The sequence below is a fragment of the Geotrypetes seraphini genome, chromosome 10 (genome assembly GCF_902459505.1).
Source record: "Geotrypetes seraphini chromosome 10, aGeoSer1.1, whole genome shotgun sequence".
NCBI classification, from domain to species: domain Eukaryota; kingdom Metazoa; phylum Chordata; class Amphibia; order Gymnophiona; family Dermophiidae; genus Geotrypetes; species Geotrypetes seraphini.
In genome coordinates, this window is record NC_047093.1 from 23,633,334 (window position 1) to 23,657,730 (window position 24,397).

Genomic DNA, 24,397 nt, shown 5'->3' on the forward strand with positions numbered 1-24,397 from the left:
TGATATTTTATAATTGTGATAGTATACTAAATAACTACAAATATATCACAATATTATATATTTTATATCTTTCATTAAAACACTCTTATAAATAGTGCTCAGACCCACAACCTTCAGTGTTTAAGTTTATGAAACAAAACACCGGCTGCCATTAGACCATCATAGCACCATTTTATGTCTTATACCACCATATGTCTACCAAAATAATCTATTGTGACTAATATCTTTAAAAACTTATCTTTGCTGGTGGTAAGTCACACAGATGGTCACGTATCAGACAGCGCAGCGTTATAAAGTGCTCGTGCATTCTTTAAAATAGCTCCTGGAAGCCAAGAAACACAAGTCCTCCCTTCGACTCGAGTTTCGGTATATACGTGCTTCCTCAGGAAGGGATTATCTATGTTTCTATAACCATAAAGTTCTATGACATCACAATGCAGGTGTAAAGAGTCTTAGCCTATAAGAACAGGAGATGCAAATGTTAAGAGCCTTAACCAATAGGGAGAGAGATAATGGTTACTGTGGATGGGCAGACTAGATGGGCCATTTGGCCTTTATCTGCCTTCATGTTTCTATGTTGATGATTATGTATACATTTGCTGTGACCCGCCTTAGAAAAAGCGGGATACAAATACTATAAACACAAATACAGAGCAGAAATGGAAAGATGCTTCCAAGGGGATCTTTATTCAAATACTGACTCTACACAGCCAGTGTTTCGACACCAACCAGGTGCCTTCTTCGTGGAGCTTGCTGCCTCAGGTCCATAGATTTACAAAGAAAAATATTGGGGGTGCTCAGACACCCACAGAGCCGGTTCCTATGCAGTCACGATCTTGAGAAATCTCAAATGGGCCGCACTGTCCATGCAATAAGGGTTACCAGATTTTCCTGAAGAAAAATGCGGACCCATGGGCATGCCCCCAGGCCTTCCCAGTTTTGCCCCGTTCCGCCCCCCCCACAGCCCCACCCCCAGATGGCATTCATGCATGTCATGCAATGGCATCCCATGCATGCTTGTGTGCATGCGACATCACCGTGTTGAATCCGCGCACCCTTCCCGACGCGATGTGGACGGAAGCTTTTCAAAACCCGGACAAAGTGCCGGGTTTTGAAAAGCCATCCGGACCCCTGGGCATGTCCTCGAAAGGGACGACATGTCCAGGGAAATTCGATCATATACTGAAGAATTAAGGGTTGGATGGAAACAAAAATTTCATATCTGTGACATTACAGAGTCCTGAAGAAGGCGCCTGGTTAGTGCCGAAACGCTGGCCACGTAGAGTCAGTATTTGAATAGAGATACCCTTGGAAACATCTCTCCATGTCTGCTCTGTATTTGTGCTGATCTGCGGTGCACAACATTTGAAGGGGGGCATGGTTTGCGTTGGGTCTTAAAAGTGGGTGCTTATTTCTGATTTTACAATGACAATACCGGCACACTTTGTCAAATCTAGACATTGGCATTTAAACACCTGCTCGGACACATGTTTATTGATTGGTGAAAGCTTCTACACCGCTACTAATGACTGGGAAGTCAATTCAGAGCGGTTTACATGAGCTTCTGTGATGGTGTTACAATACATGAGCTTCTGTAAAGGTGTTACAATACCAAGTTAGCGTATTAAGTTCAAGTTTTTGATAAATCGCCTATATAAAATATTCTAAGCGATGCACAGTTTAAAAACAGCTTATGGGGGAACAAACAATCTTAAAACAAGTTTTAACAAATTTTAAAAACATTAGTTTAGAAAACAAACAATATTAAAACACATAAGGTTTCTTTATGTATGTGGTTTAGTGACAAACAGGATACACAAGGAGGAAGGGGGAAAAGTTACAATTATCTCAGTCTGGAAAAAAACATAAAAGGGGTAAAAACACAAGGGGGGGGAAAGAATAAAAAGGAAAAGAGAGAAAAAAAAAAGAGAGAGAAAAAAAAAATTGGTTTATAAAAATGATCATAGGCTTGAATGATTAGTTAGTAAAAGCGGTTCACGGAAGTTTCGCCCCCCACATTTCGCCCCCAGCAATTCGCCCCTCACATTTTGCCCCCCACATTTCGCCCCCAGGTATGTTTCGCCCCCGGAAGTTTCGCCCCCACACATTTCACCCCCCGGATGTTTTGCCCCCACACATTTCGCCCCCGCACATTTCGCCCCCGTCTTTTACAAAGACGCATTGGGGGGATTGGGGTTTCCGACCCTGGCGGCCGCGTCGCTGTCTCCCAGCCGCCCTGCTCCGGCCCCGGGCAGGGCGCGATGCACTGGAGAGCCGGGGAGCCAGAGAGAGAGTTGGGGGAGGCAGAGAGCAGGTTGATTTCAGGGCTGCAGGGCTCAGGGGCGAAATGTGCATGTGGGAGGGGGGATTGGGGTTTCCGACCCTGGCGGCCGCGTCGCTGTCTCCCAGCCGCCCTGCTCCGGCCCCGGGTGGGAAGGGGTGGTGTGGCTGCCGCCGTCTCATCTGCTCAGCGTGGCTGGCGTCCTTCCCCTCCCTGGGCGGCCCGGCTGTGTGGGAGGGGGGATTGGGGTTTCTGACCCTGGCGGCCGCGTCGCTGTCTCCCAGCCGCCCTGCTCCGGCCCCGGGCAGGGCGCGATGCACTGGAGAGCCGGGGAGCCAGAGAGTGAGTTGGGGGAGGCAGAGAGCAGGTTGATTTCAGGGCTGCAGGGCTCAGGGGCGAAATGTGCAGTACACATAATCAGGGGCGAAATGTGCGGGGGCGAAATGTGCGGGGGCGAAATGTGTGGGGGCAAAACATCCGGGGGGCGAAATGTGTGGGGGCGAAATGTGTGGGGGCGAAACATACCTGGGGGCGAAATGTGGGGGGTGAAATGTGAGGGGCGAATTGCTGGGGGCGAAATGTGGGGGGCGAACCTTCCGGATCCCAGTAAAAGCATCATTAAATAAAAATGTTTTTAAAAGTTTTTTAAAAGAGATGAGATCTTTTTCTTTTCTGGGAAGATTATCAGTACTGATATTATTGAACCCTAATCAACGCATGGGCTTCTGTAAAGATGTTACAATACAGAATTAGCGTTTTATGAGATGGTTTTCAATAGAGACATAGGCCGTCTTTTACAAAGGCGCGCTAAACGTTTAGCATGGATTTAGCATGCGCTAACCGCTAACGCGTCCACAGGATAACATGCATGTGTTAGCATTTAGCGCGTGTTTAGGACACGGTAATATTTAGTGCGCACTAAAAAGCTTAACGCATCTTTGTAAAACAGGATAGTTAAATCATAATCATCCTACTTATATATACACGCACGCTTGCTTATATACACTTATCCTATATAATAAAACCCTAGCCGTGCATGCGCACTTACTTGCGTGCTTCCGTGATCTCTGATCTGTGATCAGTAGGGCCGTGGCAAGCAGGAGTGCGGATGCGGCGGTCAGACAACTCGTAGAAACAGCACAGCCGCCGACTCCCCCCTCCCGCCCTCCCTCACTGCCCAAACCACCACCGCCAAAGCCTCCTCCTTCTGGCTGGCTCACCCGCCTTTAAATTAAGAGAAAAGCGCTGCACCGCGCTAATGCTGGCCTCGCCGTCTTCTGTCCACTGTGGCCCGCCCTCTCTGACTACTTCCTGTTTCCGCTAGGGTTGGCTGCTGTGGATAGAAGATGCCGAAGTCGGCGGTAGCGCCTGCAGCGCTTTTCTATTAATTTCAACGCGGCGGCTGGGAAGGGGGCGGCGGAAAATGCTGATGCTGCACAGGGAAGGCCGGGAAATACTGCTTCATGGGCAAGTGTGAGACAGCTAGCACCCTTGCTTATATATACACAAGCAGGTAGTTTGTGAATTCTTATTCGCATCAGAACTTTGACCACCACGGCCAGCGATAAAAAACGCTAACATGACCATAAAAGGAAGGTGGGGGTTAATTATTCAATTTGGCTTAATTGGCGATGATATTTGAAAGTGCCATAAAAAAACAAAAAACCGATTTAAAACATTACGCGCCTACCATTTCAAGGTAGGCGTCTACATCAAGGTGCCTATCAGTAAGTAGGTGTGGTTGAGGGCATATTCTGGGCAAATTTGGGGCACGGTTTGACTTAGACTCACTCATTTAGGCTAAGAAAATCTTAGCCTATATGGGAGAAAGCCCAAAGTTTCAACACTTATCAGCATGATTCTATCAATGGCTCCTAACGGATAATTGACATTGCACTCAAGAGCGCCTACAAGTTAGACACCATTTATAGAATCATGGCCAGGATTTTGGTGAAAAAGAGTTAAAGGTTTATTTGTTAAAAGCTTTCACTTTAGGATCTATGTACTGGCAGTCTGGGGTTTTAGATATACAGTAGCATCGTGCCCTGTTTGAACCTAGAAATGCAGAAGCCATTCCAGACTGTGGATATTTATGGATAACGGGAATTTTCTGACAATAGAATTTGGGCTACGGAGAGGTCATCTGATTAACAGATCCAATGGAGCCAACCAACTCTGCCTAATAAGTTAACTGTTCACAGCTCTTTTGGACATCGCCAAAGGTCGAATGAATTTTTGGGGTGAGTGATCATTTTTCTTTTGCCAAAGATCCTCTGTCACCGGCTACTGCCATTACAGAATTGCAACATCACTTCTTGCCTCCGGCGCTTCAGCTGGGAGCTTGTTGTCTGCTTCCGCCATCCTTTTCATGGAGAAATACATCCTACGAAGATCTGGTTATCATTATGCTTGCAAGTTGCTGAGATCAAACTCAGTTGCCTTGGTGAAAAGGTCTATAAATCAGAAACAGTGCCTGAAATACCTTGAGTGAAATATATTCAATTAAGAATTCAAGGTCACACCAAGCCTTCTATCCAGCCAAAGTAAGTATTATCCTGACAACACAGCTGTCACCGGTGTCATGGCCCCTGCCAGCTTTCAAATATGTACATTTTTCATACAAAGAATTACGATTATGTTGACACATGATACCTCTGCAGTAAAAAGACACAGCATATGTTTAATCATTCCTGATTTACAATCAATAGTTCCTTCTTCAAAAACACTTTTGGTTTGTAGTGTGACCTTTTGGGAGTGCTTCTGAGTTTTTTTTAAAGAAAGACAAGCAGTTGTTAATCTGGATTGATTAGTCAGTTGTTTCATGGAAAATCATTGGTGATATATTTAATTGGTATATCTAGAGAGCTCTGCCCAATGAAGCTTGGCGGGGTGTCATTTATTAAGTGTTTCTACCAATGTGACAAATTTCATACATTTTTCTAACACCGTATACTATATACAAGGGGGTGATAAAAAGTTAGCCCAACCAAGGAGAAAATGACGTGGATATGGTTCAATCAATGATATGAAACAGTATCAAAACAGAGAATTTTGTTTCTGCAAATTGGCAATTTCAGCTACAGTGGCAAAATAACGCTTAGGAAGTTGATTGGTTGGGCTGAGAACATTTCAGCACCCCCTTATATGTAATAAAAGTGAACCAAGTATAGGACAGTCAAGCCATTGTGACATCACTGCTGAGGCTGGCTCTTAGACATTGGTGGAATGAGGCATTATGACATAATAATCTCAGCTCTGGAATGTTGCTAGGAAGGGGGGTGATGAAAAGTTCTCGGCCCAACCAAGAAGAGAATGACGCGGATATGGTTCAATCAATGATCTGAACAATGTCAAAACACAGAATTTTGTTTCTGCAAATTAGCACTTAACGAAATAAGATACTCTTTTCAGTTACAGTGGCAAAATAACGCTCAGAATTTAGCAAGTCAGTTGGTTGGGCTGAGAACTTTTCAGCACTCCCTCGTATATATAGCCAGCTCACCTGAACTCAAAGTGGTAGAGAAGATTGACCAGTTCAATCAGTCTGGGATTTATTTTTACAAATTACAGTAAAGTCTGTTGCCATATGCTTGCACTGCAGTTTCAACTTAATGAACTCTTAAAAAAATCTGTAGTCTACTATTAGGGAGCGACATTGCTGAAGGGTTAGAAGGTAAGGTTAGCCTTTTTGCAGATGATACCAAGATTTGTAACAGAGTGGACCCCGGAGGGAGTGGAAAACATGAAAAAGGTTCTGCCAAAGTTAGAACAATGGTCTAACGCCTGGCAACTAAAATTCAATGTGAAGAACTGCTGAGTCATGCATTTGGGAAGGAGAAATCCGAGGGAACCCTATGTGCTGGGGGGTGAGAGGCTGATATGCACGGACGGGGAGAGGGACCTTGGGGTTATAGTGTCCGAAGATCTAAAGGCAAAAAAACAGTGTGACAAGGCAGTGGCTGCTGCCAGAAGGATGCTGGGCTGTATAAAGAGAGGCGTAGTCAGTAGAAGGAAGAAGGGGTGAGGCCCCACTTGGAGTATTGTATTCAGTTTTGGAGACCATATCTGGCAAAAGACGTAAGAAGACTTGAGGCGGTCCAGAGGAGGGCGACAAAAATGATAGGAGGCTTGCGCCAGAAGACGTATGAGGAGAGACTGGAAGCCCTGAATATGTAGACCCTAGAGGAAAGGAGAGACAGGGGAGATATGATTCAGACGTTCAAATACTTGAAGGGTATTAACGTAGAACAAAATCTTTTCCAGAGAAAGGAAAATGGTAAAACCAGAGGACATAATTTGAGGTTGAGGAGTGGTAGATTCAGGGGCAATGTTAGGAAATTCTACTTTACGGAGAGGGTAGTGGATGCCTGGAATGCGCTCCCGAGAGAGGTGGTGGAGAGTAAAACTGTGACTGAGTTCAAAGAAGCGTGGGATGAACACAGAAGGTTTAGAATCAGAAAATAATATTAAATATTGAACTAGGCCAGTTACTGGGCAGACTTGCATGGTCTGTGTCTGTGTATGGCCGTTTGGTGGAGGATGGGCAGGGGAGGGCTTCAATGGCTGGGAGGGTGTAGATGGGCTGGAGTAAGTCTTAACAGAGATTTCGGCAGTTGGAACCCAAGCACAGTACCGGGTAAAGCTTTGGAGTCTTGCCCAGAAATAGCTAAGAAAATTTTTTTTAAAAAAAAATTTAAATTGAATCAGGTTGGGCAGACTGGATGGACCATTCGGGTCTTTATCTGCTGTCATCTACTATATATGTTACTATAAGCACAGATCGAGAGAGGGACCTTGGGGTGATTGTGTCTGAGGATCTAAAAGCATTTAAACAGTATGATAAGGCGATGGCTAAAGCCGGAAGTATGCTAAGCTGTATAGAAAGAGGAGTAACCAGCAGAAGAAAGGAGGTGTTGATGCCCCTATATAGATCATTGGTGAGGCCACACTTGGAGTATTGTGTTCAGTTTTGGAAGCCATATCTGGTGAAGGATATAAAAAGACTTGAAGTGGTCCAGAGGAAGGTGACAAAAATGAACCAAAACAAGTATGAGAAAAGACTGGAAGACCTAAATATGTCTGCAGGAGAGGAGGGACAGGGGAGATATGATATAAAAATTTAAATACTTGAAAGGTATTAATATAGAACCAAATCTTTTCCAGAGAAGGAAAAATGATAAAATTAGAGGGAATAACTTGAGGTTGCAAAGAGTGAGACTTAGGAGTACTGTTAGGAAATTATTTTTCACGGAGAGGGTGGTGGATGCCTGGAATACCCTACCAAGGGAAGTGGAGAGGAAAACGGTGATGGAATTAAAAAAAAAAAAAAAAAGCATGGAATAAACACAGAGGATCTCTAATTAGAAAATTAATGGTTTAAATTAAAGAACTAAAGAGAAAGGGAGAGAAGTTGGATCTAGCGATGGAAAATTGATAGGTAGCTAAAAATTTAAAAAGGAGAAGGATGAGAAAGAGGGCAAGATTTGAGTGGACAGAGGCAGAAAAGAAAAAAGGAGAAAAGTTGAAAGGGAAAAATCAATATGTTGTAAACAGGGACTGGAGCAAGAGAGAAGAGGAGAAAAAAATTGTACAGCAGACACTGGAAAGAAAATTAGAAGACAGACAAAATTAGAAAGAGAAACTGGGACTAAAAGCAAAATGACCAAACAACAAAAGGTAGAAAAAATAATTTTATTTTCCATTTTGTGATTACAATATGTCAAATTTGAAATGTGTATCCTGCCAGAGCTGGTGTTAGACAGCAAGCGTGAACTAGGACCTAAAAGAGAGGAAAAGTCGTCTTTATTTATTTTGTAGCCGGTGTGGGGTTGGAGAGGTTGCATCCCTATACTTCTACTAAGACTAACCCCCTCCTTTGCTGGCATGCAGCGTGGGTTTTGGCGCCAGCGACGGTGATTGATCCGATGCTCACAGAAGTCCTATGAGCATCGGAGCCGCCACCGGCACTGGGGCCCACGCTGTGCGTCAGCAAAGGAGGGGGTAAGTATCTTAATAAAAAATCTGGCCCACAACTTAGCCTGTGTTTTAAATTTCAGCCCCTTACGTGATTTGAGTTTGACACCCCTGAGCTAGTCACACCATCAGGGGTGTAGTCTATTGCCGATATTTGCGTATGAGGACTTACGCCAACTGAGACCCGATATAAATCCAATTATGCAAATTGAGTGTGAATCCTCGCAATTCTGGAACTCTGTGCGCATGTTTTGTGAACGCTGCTGACTTGCCCATACCCCTTCCACGGGGCTGCCCCCTTTTGGGTTGTGCAGCCAGGTCCAAGCGCAAATCCAAATTAGTGACAATTAGGGTAACAATTGCTTATTAGCACTCAACTACTGATTGTTATTATTTGTGCACATATCTCAGGATCCCACCCAAATTAGGGTGCTAAGGCACCTAAGGGCTCCTTTTATCAAGGTGCGGTAGGGGTTTAACGCGTGGAATAACGCGCATTAAACCGCCTGCCGCACTAGCCGCTAACGCCTCCATTGACGAGGCGTTAGTTTTTTTGCTTGCCGCAGGGGTTAGCGCGTGATGAAATGTCCGACGCGCTAACCCCCGTAACGCGCCTTGATAAAAGGAACCCTAAGTTTTACCAACTTATATATCATTTCTCCCTATATGTTCAGTGTTATTTGATGCGTCAAAAGTTAACATATGCGACTTTACTGGACGTTGAGTGCAGGATACAGCCCCTGCACTTTCCCTGCCCAATTCAGTGTTTAATAGTATATTATATAATATTTATAATGTATGTACTATGTTATGTAATTATTATTATTAAATATGTATTTTACAACAGTGGTTTCCAACCCTGTCCTGGAGGACCATCAGCCAGTCGGGTTTTCAGGGTCGCCCTAATGAATACGCATGAGAAATATTTGCATATAATGGAGGTGACAATCATGCAAATTTGCCCCATGCATATTCATTAGTGTTATCCTGAAAACCAAACTGGCTGGTGGTCCTTCAGGATAGGGTTGGGAACCACTGTTATACGAGCTCCAGGAATGTCAATTTCGGGTCCTTCATAGGGGTTATGTTTCTCATAAGCAAGCCTTTCACTTTGGCTGTGTCTCTACCTCTATCTGTTTGAAGTGCCGCCGGGTTGAGAACTCTTTGGCACATGGTCTTTGGTCTTGTGCGGTTTGGGCTGGAGATTCGTTGTTATTTGCAGTCCCTGGTGGGCTATGCACTTCCCTCTCAGGTGGAGGGGGTACTCTTTTTGGCTACGGGTTTTCTGGGTGGGCTCTCTGCTGGAGATTCTTTACTTATACACAAGGGCTATATAGTGGGAAGGAAATGTATTCTCAATCATTGACTCCAGGACTCCCCACCCACCTTTTGGTATTGGCGCAATAAATTCCATCTGTTCATGGTCTGGGAGTCCTTGTCAGCTCGGTTTTCTCGTCCTCGGAGTAAGCTTTTTTTGTCCGTTTGGGCGCTTTATTTGGACACTCTTTCCCCTCTGATTAAAAGCCAAGTTCTTAACCGGTTGCGGAAGCCAGTGGTGCCTGTGTTGCCAGTGGGTTAACGGGGTGGGTGGGGGGTTGTGCTGGGAGGTGGTAGGGGGGGGAGGGGTGGGGCGGCTTTTCTTGTTGGGTGGGACTAGGCCGAGTCTGGGTTTAAGAACACAGCCTGGACTCTACCGAGCTCTGCCCGTTGGGTGGTTTGCTACTGTTGTTGTTTTGTTCCTGTATTCTGTAGCCGGAAAAATGTTATTGTACTTGATTTGTTTGGTCTTTATCATTTAATAAACTGTTTTGAAAAAAAAAATACATATATAATAATAATAATAATAATTATATAATAGAACTTTTTCGGTGAGGCCTCACTTGGAGTACTGTGTTCAGTTTTGGAGACCACACTACCGTAAGGACGTGCTGAGGATAGAGTCGGTTCAGCGAACGGCCACCAAGATGGTCTTGGGGCTCAAGGATCTCACGTATGAAGAAAGATTTAAAAAATTGCGGCTGTACTCACTTGAGGAAAGAAGAGAACGGGAAGATATGATTGAAACGTATAAGTACATCACGGGACGCATCGAGTCAGAAGATGATATCTTCTGGCTCATGGGACCCTCGACCACCAGAGGGCATCCGCTGAAAATCAGGAGAGGGAAGTTTCATGGTGACTCCAGGAAGTACTTCTTCACCGAAAGAGTAGTGGATCATTGGAACAGACTCCCACTCCAGGTGATAAAGGCCAGCAGCGTGACGGATTTTAAGAGAAAATGGGATACTCACGTGGGATCTTTAAGGGAGTAAATTCAGGGGGGGGGGGATACTTGGAATGGGCAGACTTGGTGGGCTATAGCCCTTTTCTGCTGCTTTTTTCTATGTTTCTATGATGGCAGATAAAGGCCAAATGGCCACAGCATCCACTATCTCCTCCTCTCCCTATTGGCTAAGGCTCTTAACATTTGCATCTCCTCTTCCTATTGGCTAAAGCTCTTTACATCTGCATTGTGAGGTCATAGGGCTTTATGGTTATAGAAACAGACTCCCACTCCAGGTGATAAAGGCCAGCAGCGTGACGGATTTTAAGAGAAAATGGGATACTCACGTGGGATCTTTAAGGGAGTAAATTCAGGAGAGGGGATACTTGGAATGGGCAGACTTGGTGGGCTATAGCCCTTTTCTGCTGCTTTTTTCTATGTTTCTATATAAGAATAAAATTATTATTATTATTATTGTTATAAAATACAAGAATAAATCTAGTAGCGATACTATAAAGGCACAGACGTCATGCAAGCACAAAAGAAGATGGAAATGTTAGTATGCCTGAGCACACTTTATAAAATAGCTGTATAAATTGTGACTCCACCCTGAGCATATCGACTGTAAAAGTACTTGCTGGCTTTCACCATACACAATTGTAGCTGTGATTAATTTTATCAGAGCTCATTTACCGGCCTAAAACAGAATTTTGTATTTATTTAAATAATTTAGATTCTGCATATCCTACAATTCTATATGGATTGCAAATTATTCAGGTCCTCAGGCATTATTCCCCGTCTGTCCCGGTGGGCTCCCACTCTATCTAATGTACCTGGGGCAATGGGGATTAAGTGACTTGCCCAGGGTCACAGGGAGCAGTGTGGGATTTGAACCCACAACCTTGGGGTGCTATAGCTCTGACCACTGCACCACACAGGCCCACCAATTTAGGTGCAAATCTGGGTTATAACATTACCAAAAGGCCCCACAAAACATTTTATTCCACTAGTAGAATAGAATGTGAGTATGCCTCAAATCTTTCAGCTTTTATATAAGGAAGGAAAAAGTCTCAGAAATGTTGATAAAACACTATTAAATCTTCAAACATACTTTAAAATCCCAGTCATAGCATAAAACACCTTCTTTTAAACCCCACACCATAGGCCACTATTGAGATGGCTTTGGGAAATCCACTGCTTATTTCTAGAATAAGCACCATAAAATCTGTTTTGCTACTTGAGATCTAGCTAGGTACTTGGGACCTAGGTTGACCATTGTTGGAAACAGGATATTGGGCTTGATGGACCTTCAGTTTGTTCCAGTACGGCAACTCTTATGTGAGCCAAGTATAGTATAGCCTTTGTGACATCACTGATGAGGCTGGCTCTTAGGCATTGGTGGAATGAGGCATTATGACATCACAATCTCAGCTCTGGAATGTTGCTACTCTTTGGGTTTCTGCCAGGTACTTGGGACCTGGGTTGGCCATTGCTGGAAGCAGGATACTGGGCTTGATGGACCTTCGGTCTGTCCCAGAATGGCGATTCTTATGTTAACCAAAAAAAATACTTATTTGAGATTTAATTCAAATGACTATAAATCAATTTGACTCAGACCATCTACAATGGCTGTATTAGATAACATTTTAGGACCAACATCTCTACAAATCTATAATAATAAAACGCTAAGCGCGTATGCGCACTCTTAATGCCATGTTGCCTGATCTGCAGTTCCGTGGCCGGCAGAGTGCGCATGCGCGCTTACCACGCATCTCTCTGTCTCGCAGCGGGCTTGCCGGCTCCGGCCACACAAAGTTCATTTTTTTGTTCAAAGCCCCTGCCGCGGCTCCTCTATCGAACCTCACCAGAGTCGGAGAAGACTTCCGACTCTGGCGGGGACCGAGAGAGGAGACGCAGCATCGGCTTTGAACTAAAAAAATGAACTTTGTCTGGCCGGAGCCGGCAAGCCCGCTGCGAGGCAGAGAGATGATCGCATCTGAATATTAACGGAGCGTGGGCGTAGGGGGCCACGACGTCGAAAGTGGAAGATGGCAGTGGGTTGGCTCACCTCACGGCAGATGCGCAGGAACCGGCTCTCACAGGCTCACCCACCCTCTTCCCCGCGCTCTGCTCCTCTTCCGCGGGCAGCAAGTGCTACTGGGACGATGCCTGCTTCGTGGCCCGGCACCGGACAGCGGACGTGCTCGGTGAGTTTGTCTTCTAGGGATAGGGGAAGCACGGAAGAGGTGCTGCTTGACTGTGGGAGCAGGGAAGAGGGACAGGGGAGCACGGAAGGGGTGTGCAGCACAGGGAAGTGGAGTGGGGGAGAGAAATGCTGCTCCACAGGGAAATGGAGGGGGAGGGTATGCTGCTACTGTACAGGGAAGTGGGGTGTGGAGGGAAATGCTGCTGGTGAGAAAAGCGGGCTGAGGCTGAAAGGGAAAAGATGGGAGAAGAGGGCTGGGGGAGGGGGAAATGGGTTTGGAGCTGGAGCTAGAGATGGGCCGGAAAATAGGGGACATGTGAGGGAAGTAGGCTTTAATAGTAACTGTTAATGTAACGGGCTTAAACACTAGTAGATATATATTTTTTTTATTTTTTTAGAATTTCACTTCTATATCAGCATATTAAAAATTATGCTCACTCTTAGCTGGGTGCAAAATCATAGATTCCAAACAAAGATGGTGGATGCATTTAAATAGGACTTTGTCAGAAAAGTGACTAATCAGAAACAGATTTGGTTTGCTATGAAATGATTGATTTACTTGATATATTGTTCAGCACACAAATTATTAAAGTGGTTTACAATTTAAAGAAAAAAGAATATTCTAAGAAAAATCTATGAAACTAAAATATTCAAACTTCATTGTGTTCTACCATGCCCATGTGAAATAGCCATTGCTGCTTTTTGACACAGAATTTAAAGAGATTTAATTTATCACAAAGCACTGCAGTAATTCAAAAGTGTGACCTTTTTAATGTAATATTGTATCATAGAAGCATCAATTCATTGTCTCTTCAAGCTGCTATGATATTCATACATGCAGATTTTGAACTTTCATGATGTTCGCCCTAGTAGTTTATTACAAACACAACAAGGTCTGCTTCACACATCGTAAGATGCTCTAAGACGTAAGTTTGCCGATCCACCAAATTGGTAAAAAATATGTCAGTTGGATCATAATCTCACAAATGTTATAAATTCCACATTTAAAATGTCTGCCACTCATGACCAAATCTTTACGCAGATAATCATATATTTCAGGTAACTCTGTTGAATACTGAACTTGTTGGAAAGCAGATGGATCAATATTTGACATGTGTATTGAACTGCTTTACAGGTGCCCTGAGGATACTGAACCTGCTTTGGAAATATGGGATTGTTTGAAAAATACATCTAGGATTTACAGAGAAATATTAAAGAAATAGTGTATAGCAGAAGTAAAGATCTAAAAGAAATGCTTGGCCGTTTGCATTTAACCAAGATATGTCAACTTACTATATATACTCAAATATAAACCGAGATTTTTGGGCCAATAAAATGACCCATAAATGCTTACATTCGGATCATCGCCCAGACTTGTTGCAGGCCTCCGCCGGGTATGCCATATGGCCTGGTGGAGTAGGCCGAGATAGGAGGGATTCCGTCCATCTCCTGTCCTGGTTGAGTCTGCCAATATATTTTACCTCCCTCCCACATACCTTTTTGAATCCCTGGTGGTCCAGCGAGTTTTCTGCGCTCTTGCCCTGTGCTGAGCCCCTCCCTGAATGGATGCCTCGAGTTCTCAAGGCACAGCGGTGTACCCAGGCATGAGCGAGCTTTCCTCTCTCCTGTCAGGTACAGAGCCGCTTGCTGAATGGCTGCCCCGAGTTCTCGTGGGACTCGTGAGAACTTACGGCAGCCATTCAGTGAGTAGCTCAGCGCAGGGCAGGAGGGAAGAAAGCTCGCTCATGCCCGGTACACCACTGAGGCTGCTATTCAGGGAGGGGATCAGCACGGGGCAGGAGCGCGGAAAGCTCGTCCATGTAAGTTGTAGTTTACTAGAGTTTCAGACGTATGCACAAAAGTGCTAGGTACTCTTCTATTTCTGGTGTGCACAAGCTTTCAGATTCTATATAGGTCACCCAAATTTGGGTGTTGATCACAGATCTGCACATAAACTAATTAGCCAGTTAGGCTCTAACAATTATTGTAACTACCGAGCACTTAAAATGGCAGTGAAGAGGATCTGCTCTAGTTCCTAATGTATAATCCTTCTTTCTTTAGGTGCTATTGACTTGTGTTCGAATCCTAGTGACTTGATGAATTGCGGATCTAAAAAGAAATCAGTTAGATGGTAGTCCAGAAAGGTCCTACAGCGCCATCCTCATGGTTTTTTTCAACATGTCCAGCCACCTGATTGCAGTTCGCCTCTTCGTCTGGTTCCTTCGATCTTCCCAAACATGATGTCCTTCTCCAATGATCTTTCTCTTCTGACAGTATGGCCAAAATAAGACAGTCGTAACTTCATAAGAACATAAGAATAGCCTTACTGGGTCAGACCAATGGTTCCATCAAGCCCAGTAGCCCGTTCTCATGGTGGCCAGTTTGATTTCTTCCAGAATCGATTTGTTAGTTCTTCTGGCGGTCCAGGACATGCATAAAATCCTTCTCCAACACCAAAGCTCAAATGAGTCAATCTTTCTGTCATGCTTCCGCAGTGTCCAGCTTTTGCATCCGTAATTGTCCACTGAGAAAATGTATAATATGCATGCCTAAATTTTCATAGCGTGCAATTCCAAAGGAATTGTGACAATGGGAGGGGCATGGGCAAGTCAGGGACATTTCTGGAATTTAGGTGCGCCCTTATAAGAACATAAGAATTGCCACTGCTGAATCAGACCAGTGGTCCATCATGCCCAGCAGTCCGCTCACGTGGCGGCCCTCTGGTCTAAGACCAGCACCCTAACTCAGACTAGCCCTACCAGCGCACGTTATTGTTCAACAGAAACTTGTCTAACTTTGTCTTGAATCCTTGGAGGATGTTTTCCCCTATAACAGCCTCTGGAAGAGCATTCCAGCTTTCCACCACTCTCTGGGTGAAGAAGAACTTCCTTACATTTATACGGAATCTATCCCCCTTCAACTTCAGAGAGTGCCCTCTTATTCTCCCTACCTTGGAAAGGGTGAACAACCTGTCCTTATCTACTAAGTCTATCCCCTTCAGTACCTTGAATGTTTTGATCATGTCCCTCTCAATCTCCTCTGTTCGAGGGATAAGAGGCCCGGTTTCTCTAATCTTTCGCTGTACGGCAGCTCCTCCAGCTACTTAACCATCTTAGTCGCTCTTCTCTGGACCCTTTCGATAGTACCATGTCCTTCTTCATGTATGGCGACCAGTGCTGGACGCAGTACTCCAGGTGAGGGCGTACCATGGCCCGGTATAGCGGCATGATAACCTTCTCTGATCTGTTCGTGATCCCCTTCTTTATCATTCCCAGCATTCTGTTTGCCCTTTTTGCTGCCGCCGCACATTGTGTGGACGGCTTCATCAACTTGTCGATCAGAACTCCCAAGTCCCTTTCCTGGGAGGTCTCTCCAAGTACCTCCCCAGACATCCTGTATTCGTGCATGAGATTTTTGTTACCGACATGCATCACTTTACAGTTATCCACGTTGAACCTCATCTGCCATGTCGATGCCCATTCCTCGAGCTTGATTATGTCACGTTGCAGATCTTCGCAATCCCCCTGTATCTTTACTACTCTGAATAACTTCGTATCATCCACAAATTTAATCACCTCGCTCGTCATACCTATGTCCAGATCATTTATAAAGATAATTAGATTAACTTGTCTCTTCTTTGATAATTCTGGGCCGCAGACTGTAATATCTGGTATTGTCCTAGGTTCCGAATGCTGAAATTGCCATTTAATCAAGCCATTGTGACATCACTGATGTGTTTGGCTCTTAAGCATTGGTGGAATGAGGCATTATGACATCATAATCTCAGCTCTGGAATGTTGCTACTCTTTGGATTTCTGCCAGGTAACATAGCAAATGACGACAGATAAAGACCTGAATGGTCCATCCAGTCTGCCCATCAGTTTATACCCATTAAAAAAAACATAATTAGATTAAATTGCCTTTCTTTGATATTTCTGGGCCGTAGACTGTAAAGTCTGGTATTGTCCTAGGTTCCAAATGCTCAAGTTGCCGTCCAAGCTCGCTCCAGCCTATCCAACCATCCCGTTGTATGTAAGATATCTACCAGTAACATCCTCATGTTCCATATTAGTGGAGTTAACATTGATGCTCATCCCAGCCCATCCTACACCGAATCACCATATATGGGACACAGACTGTGCTGGTCTGTCCAATACCAGCCGTAGTTCCTTAATTTACATCCTTTGTTTTCTAATTAGAGATCCTTTTGTTTATCCCACGCTTTTTTGAATTCCATCACCGTTTTCCTCTCCACCACTTCCCTCGGGAGGGCATTCCAAGCATCTGCCACCCTCCCCGTGAAGAAGAATTTCTTAACATTGCACCTAAGTCTTCCTCCCTGTAACCTGAAATTATGCCCTCTAGTTTTACCATTTTTTCTTCTCTGGAAAAGATTTGGTTCTATATGAATGCTTTTCAAGTATTTAAACGTCTATATCATAACTCCTCTGCCCCTTCTGAAGTATAGAATTGCCATCTTAAATTGTAAACGTCTGCGGACAGGGAAATACCCTACCATATATTAGGGATGCACATTTATTTGAAACAACATGAGAAATGTCAACAAGTTTTCCTACATCCTTTCATGCAGTTTTTTTTGCCAGAAATAATAGGAAGAAAATCTGATTTTTTTTTTGTTTTTGTTTTAATCTGTCATTAATAGTGTGCATTCTTAACGATATAGCACACCTTACCCTGCACAAACAAATGTGAATGAAATAAAAATTCATATAAATGATATGGGTAAAATGAAACAAAAGTTTTCAGGCTTCACATTCCCACTCGACATGGAGGGAGATTACCTTGAACTACAACTGAAAAAGGCACAAGATAAATCCAAAATCTAATCCCATCCTCTTCTGTTATGTGAGATGCTTATTGATTTTTGTTAAGATGTGCTTGCTCTAACCTATAAAAGGAAAGTACTTTGAGGAAGAAATATAGGAAACAAGCGATTGTTAAGATCCACAATATTGCTTCTTGAAGCATTTTTCATCATCTTTTGAGTTTCCCAAATTTGCAACACGGTTTTCAGCAACATATTGAATCAGCCTATAAATCAACTGTGTGTACCAGAACAAACTAAGGACCCAAGAAGTGCGAGTGTGTGTGTACCAGAACAAGCTAATGACCCAAGAAGTGTGTGTGTGTGTACCAGAACAAACTAAGGACCCAAGAAGTGCATGTGTGTACAATATGTTTCAAGTTTATTTCACTTTTGATGAATTGCCTATTTCAAATTTCTAGGCGATGTACATAATATAATAAGAAAACTTTAGCATAATAACAATAAAATCCAATAATGACTAACATGAGAGATAGGAAAGGGGGTAGAGTTACAATAAGGGTATAGAAAAAAAGGGAAGTACAAAAGGTAGGGTAAAAATTATTCAAAGCACACTTCATAAATATTAATTAAAATAGAATTGAAAAATTTGGAATTTTAGAGATCAAAAGCATCCCTAAACAAGTAAGTTTTTAAAAACTTTTTAAATGCTGAAATGTCACGTTCCATTCTAATATACTGGGGAAGGGAATTCCACCATTGTGGACCTGCAACAGTAAACATATCTGCTCTTCTCGTTCCAATGATTTTCAAAGAGGGCACTATTAATAAATTTTGATCGGAAGAACGCAGAGATCTTTGGGGTTTGTATGGGATAAGTGATTTAGATATAAATTGTGGCTCGCTAAATGTAAGAGACTTAAAGATTAAAAGCATCAGTTTATACAGAATCCTATGGTTAATTGGTAACCAATACGCGTCTATTAACAATGGGGATACGTGATCAAATTTTTTAGCGTTATAAATTAGTTTTATGGCCGTATTCTGAACAATTTGGAGTCTCCTTTTTTCTTTTTGAGTAATATTTAAAAATAGGGCATTACAATAGTCGATTTTTGCTATGATGAATGAATGGATTAAGATCTTTAAAGAGGAGGAATTAAGAAATTTGGCAATAGATCTTATCTGCCGTAGTTTGAAAAAGCAATTTTTAACAATATGTAAGAAGAAACTGTGATCAGGTGTATCAGCTTTTCCTGTGGATACATTTTTTGTTGCCTAAACCCTTATGTATAATATTGAAAATGTAAAACTACTACTATTATTTATTATTTCTATAGTTTTACCAGACACACACAGTGCTATACATTAAAACACTATATACGGTCCCTGCTCAAAAAAGCTTTCAATCTAATTATGGAAGAGTCACTGGACAACTATCCTGCTCATGTAGAGAAATACAAAGGGAGAAGAGGTAGATAGGGTGTGTGTATGTGTGTGTGTGTGTGTGTGGGGGGGGGGGGGGTTCCAGAGGGAATGGCTAACAGATGTAGTTCTTTACAAATCAATAGGGTTGAGACTGTGTTTGTGGTTTTCCTTGACTTTACTCCAAGCTACAGGCATTTCTGTGAAAATCTGCTTGTGTGCACAAATTGTAGGACAATGCACATACCTGCATACAATGTGAGCTATTTTCAAAAGATATGTTACCCATATGTTTGAAAATTGCCCCTTCATACTTGACTACAGAACACGCTAACTCTACCATGTTTCTCCTCACCCTGAGAAGGCTTCTTTCTAATGAAAACAAGTTTGTATATACAGTAGTATGGAAGTATGTATAGAGTTTTAGACTGATGACAAACTACACACCTAAGAATCAGTGGCATGGTAAGGGGGGGCAAGGGGGGCTGTCCGCCCTGGGTGCCATGTTAGTGGGGGCGCTGGCACCCCCTCTTCCTCTCCATCCCCTGCCTCTCTCCATTTTTCTCCTCTGCGCGTGCCCCCATCCTTTCCCCTATACCTCTAGTTGAAGTTGTTATTCGCTACCCCTCCGGCTCTCCCACTGATGTCACTTCCGGGTGCCGCCTTAGGAAATGACATCAGAGGGAGAACTGATGGGGTGTGAGAAGCATAAGGTTGACCGAAGTGAGCAACAACTTCAGCTAGAGGTATGGGGGAAGGGAAGGGAAGTGAAGACATGCACAGCAGGCAGGATCAGGGAAGGAGCGCTAGTGGAGACGAGGGTGGGGTAGGGGTGCCTCTCACCCTCGTTACACCATTGCTACGAACAACCTACTTTCATACATGCCCCCTTCATACTATAACAGGTCACCTAAAGTTAGACTCCAAGAGGCTGATTCTCTATAGCGTGCGCTAAAGTTATGCGGCGGTAGGCGTGCTGCCACCATCTAACTACCCAATGGTAGAGCACGTTTCAAAAAAAAAAAAAAAAAATTAGGCATGGTGTACTAACGCACCTACCTCACACCTACCTCAGCAGTATAAAGGTGCATAGTGATGCCTAAGCATGCGTATGGCAGGCGGAGGTGTGGTTCCTGCCGGAAGTTGCCTTACGTGTGCATAGGCATCGCTATGCGCCTCTGAATGCGTGAGGTAGGTGCATGAAATGTAAGGATGCAAAATGCAGGCCTACATTTCACACGCCTATACAAAACTGTAGGCGCAATTCTATTATGCGCACCAAGCGATTGATTGACTGCATGCGCCTCAATGCCTACAATGTAGGTGTGCTAAGGCACACTATAGAGAATCAGCCCCAGTTGTGCACATAAATTATACAGTAGAATTTAAAAGGACTAGATTCAGTAACTGGTGCTCACGGTGGCCAATCCAGGTCCCTAGAACCTGGCCAAAACCCTAGGAGTAGCAACATTCCATACAGAATCTCAAAGATTAGCAAGATTCCGGAATCCCAGAGAATAACAAGATTCTAGAACCCCAAAGAGTGGCAAAATTCCATGCTACCAATCCAGGGCAAGCAGTGGCTTCCCTCATGTCTTTCTCAATAACAGACGATGGACTTTTCCTCCAGGAAATGGTCCAATCCTTTCTTAAAACCATCGTAGGTGTGTCTCCCACTTAGACGAATAACTTATAGAATACTGTAATTTATGCCAGTAAGTTCAACATTTAAAAATGTGTACCTTTGTTTACTATGTTTAAAAATGGGGGGGATCATTGCTAGGGGTGAGCAACCTTGAAAGAGACCTGGGGGTGATGGTGGACACAACATTGAAAGCATCAACACAGTGCGCGACGGCCTCAAAGAAAGTGAACAGAATGTTGGGTATCATTAAAAAGGGTATCACGACCAGGACGAAGGAAGTCATCATGCCGCTGTATCGTGCAATGGTGCGCCCGCATCTGGAGTACTGTGTCCAATACTGGTCGCCGTACCTCATGAAGGACATGGCAGTACTTGAGGGGGTCCAGAGGAGAGCAACTAAAATGATAAAAGGTATGGAAAACTTTTCGTATGCTGACAGGTTGAAGATGCTGGGGCTCTTCTCCCTGGAAAAGCGAAGACTTAGAGGAGACATGATAGAAACCTTCAAAATCCTGAGGGGCATAGAGAAAGTCGACAGGGACAGATTTTTCAGACTGTGGGGAACCACTAACACAAGGGGTCACTCGGAGAAATTGAGAGGGGACAGGTTTAGAACAAATGCTAGGAGGTTTTTTTTTACCCAGAGGGTGGTGGACACATGGAACGCGCTTCCGGATGTTGTGATAGCCCAGAGCACATTGCAGGGTTTCACGGAAGGTTTAGATAAGTTCCTAAAAGATAAGGGGATTGAGGGTTACAGATAAAAAGAAGAGGTAGGTTACAGAAATGGACAGGAACCACATTACAGGTCATAGACCTGACGGGCCGCCGCAGGAGCGGACCGCTGGGCACGATGGACCAATGGTCTGACCCGGTGGTGGCAACTTCTTATGTTCTTATGTTCTTATTGACATGACATGAGTAGGTACACGTAAAGATCAGTGCATAACTGCCGACTCATTGTAGTATTATATAAAAGAGTTAAACAATGGGCTCACAGGTGCCTGTGAGGTCTACTTTGTACTTGTGTAACAGATAACTAGAAGTCTGATTTCCTTTTTCCCCATTTTGAGGGCAAATCTATAAGGTGAGTACCCACATTTAGATGCCACATATGCTCATAAAGCTCTAGAACAGTGGTTCCCAACCCTGTCCTGGAGAACCACCAGGCCAGTCGGGTTTTCAGGATAGCCCTAATGAATATGCATGGAGCAGATTTGCATGCTTGGCACCTCTATTATATGCAGATCTCTCTCATGCATATTCATTAGGGCTATCGTGAAAACCCGACTGGCCTGGTGGTCCTTCAGGACAGGGTTGGGAACCAATGCTCTAGAACACCAAATTTTTGTGCATGTTTTTCACATACATATACACGTATTTAAATATAAACTTTGATGTACAAAAATTTCCAGGTCTAAATTATATACAAAGGGCTCAGTATTCGGAATGCGGGTGGCAAACCAGTTAACTCTTGCGGTCAGGGGCAAACTTGGAAATTCAATGCCGGGGGACGTATCCAGCCACTGGCATTGAATTTCTAGGCTAAGTTCAGCTGCGTTTGACATAGCCAACCAAGCCAATATTCATAGGCCGGCTGGCTAAGTCATAGCAGACAAAGATCGGCCTGCTTTTTTTTTTTAGGTGGGTCTATCTGGCCGCTAGACTTAGCCAGTCAGTCAATGAATATTAGCTTGGCCGGCTATGTCAAATGCTGTTGAACATCGCCTGGAAATTCAACGCCGGTGGCTAGATATGGCCCTGGCGTTGGGATTTCCAGATTCAACGTCGACCACGCGATCTAGCCGGGATATTCAGCGGGAGATAGCTGGTGAAATAGCACTGAATATTTTATAACGGATGTATAGAAGCCCAAACTCTCTGCTAACCCCACATCCATAAATACCTTCGCTCGTGACCAGACAAACTTATTTGCATTGAGGGGGAATTCATCGAAGGGTGCTGAGCGTGTTAGAGCGCGCAGTTGCGTTACATGCGTACTAACTTTTAAAGGCGTCTTTAGCGGTTAACGCGCACTAATTCATTTGTGCACGCTAACGGGCAACATCCATTGATGAATCCCCCCCCCCCCGTAAATGTGGCTAAATTTACAGCTGTATACTCAAGGCAATTTTATAAAAGGTTTTATATGTAAAACATGGCTTTATCCATAAAAATACCTTTTCAAACTGCTTCTTAAAGTAATAAATGAAAAACAACCCAAGCTCTTAATATCTACCAGATATTATTGAAGAGCATACTTTTTCAATCTGGTACAGCTTGAAGTATAAATGGTGGATTTAGCCCTTCCAGCAGGATGTGTGCAAAACCCTTCCTTATTCTTATCCATAATAGACAGTTTATCTAATTTAGTCAATCATTTTGGACAGATAATACTTTCTTTGAAAATGGTTTCACACTTGCGGAATACACTTACCTTGCTGCGATTAATATAAACCATAGACGCCTTTACTGATACAATCAGCCACTTTGATGGGTTTATAGGATGGAGTGGCAGAGAAATATACTTCCGCATAAACCGATGCAAAAGCGGACTGACGTGGGATGCCGGATAGACAGCTCGGGTCCCAACAGGAAATCATTACTCAGAGCATCAAGAATGGAAAGAATTTGTGGTTCAGCGCAATCAATCATTATCGTTTTAGATAAATGAAAACTAACAAGGTATAGTGGCGTAGTATGAGGAGGGGCGAGGGGGATGATCCGCCCTGGGTTCCATGTTGGTGGGGGAGCCTCATCCTCTTTCTCCCCTCCACGTGTACACCCTTCCCCCATATCTCTAGTTGAAGTTGTTGTTTGCGGCAGTCAGCAACCCTGTTGACTCTCCTGCTGACATCACTTCCAGGTGCCACGCGTAGAAGATGACATCAGAGGGAGAGCTGACGGGGTTGTGAGAAGCATGTTGTCGACTGCCGCGAGCGACACAACTTCAACTACAGTGGCATTAGGCGCAGTCAAGCGCCTCCATCGCCATGATGCAGGCGCCTACGCGTTTTCCTTAACCGCTGTTATTTTTTTTTTTTTTTTAACGGCATTTTGCACTTAAGTTAGACACCAGTAGAGCGCCCACCAGCACCTAACCTAAGGCGCCATTTTAAATTGCTTGCCCTGCTTTGTAATATGGAAAGGTTGGCACTAAACCTCTCAATTGGCTTTTACACCTTCTTGAATACGGTTTTTCATGGGGGAGACTGGAGAGGGCAGCAGGAGAGGCAGGAGAGAGCAGCCGGAGCGCCGGCGAGCACAGGATATCACTCGCTGTATGCTCCGACCGCCTCTTCCTGCACTAAGTCGGGCCTTACCAATCAGGAGCTGCATGTCAAAGCAGCTTCTGATTGGTAAGGCCCGGCTTTAGTACAGGAAGAGGCGGTCGGAGCATACAGCGAGTGATTTCCTGCACTTGCCGGTGCTCCGGCTGCTCTCTCCTGCCTCTCTTGCTGCCCTCTCCTTGTCGGTGGTTCGCGGTCGGAAAATATCACGAATGACCGGGGCTATGAACCACTGACAGCGAATGACTGGGGGAACACTGTATATGATTATATCTAAGGTTACCATATTTCAGGCTGAAAAACCCCGGATACATGACTCCGCCTTGTTCTGCCCCCGGCCTCACCCCGTTCTGATCAAGCCCCGCCCAGTTCTGCCTCCAGCCCCACCCCCAAAAACCTCCTCTCTTCTTCCCTGATGAGCTCCGGCTGTGTCTGGAGGACCTGGAGCATGCGCGGATATATGTGACATCATTAACACATGATCAGGGTCCCTCCAGATCAGGGGTCTCAAAGTCCCTCCTTGAGGGC

General features: G+C 44.1%; 1 long non-coding RNA gene across 4 annotated transcripts in view; it reads right to left on the reverse strand.

Moving 5' to 3' along the window:
• The window catches only part of LOC117367484, a 101,412-nt gene that overhangs the window by 72,877 nt on the left and 4,138 nt on the right, over positions 1–24,397 (reverse strand). For 3 of the 4 annotated variants that reach the window (XR_004540771.1, XR_004540770.1, XR_004540772.1), the window contains exon 1: positions 3,330–3,447. The exons of the other annotated variant lie outside the window; for it this stretch is intronic. This is a non-coding gene — a long non-coding RNA (uncharacterized LOC117367484). Of the gene's footprint in view, positions 1–3,329; positions 3,448–24,397 lie in introns of those variants that run through there. 4 annotated transcript variants of the gene reach the window in all.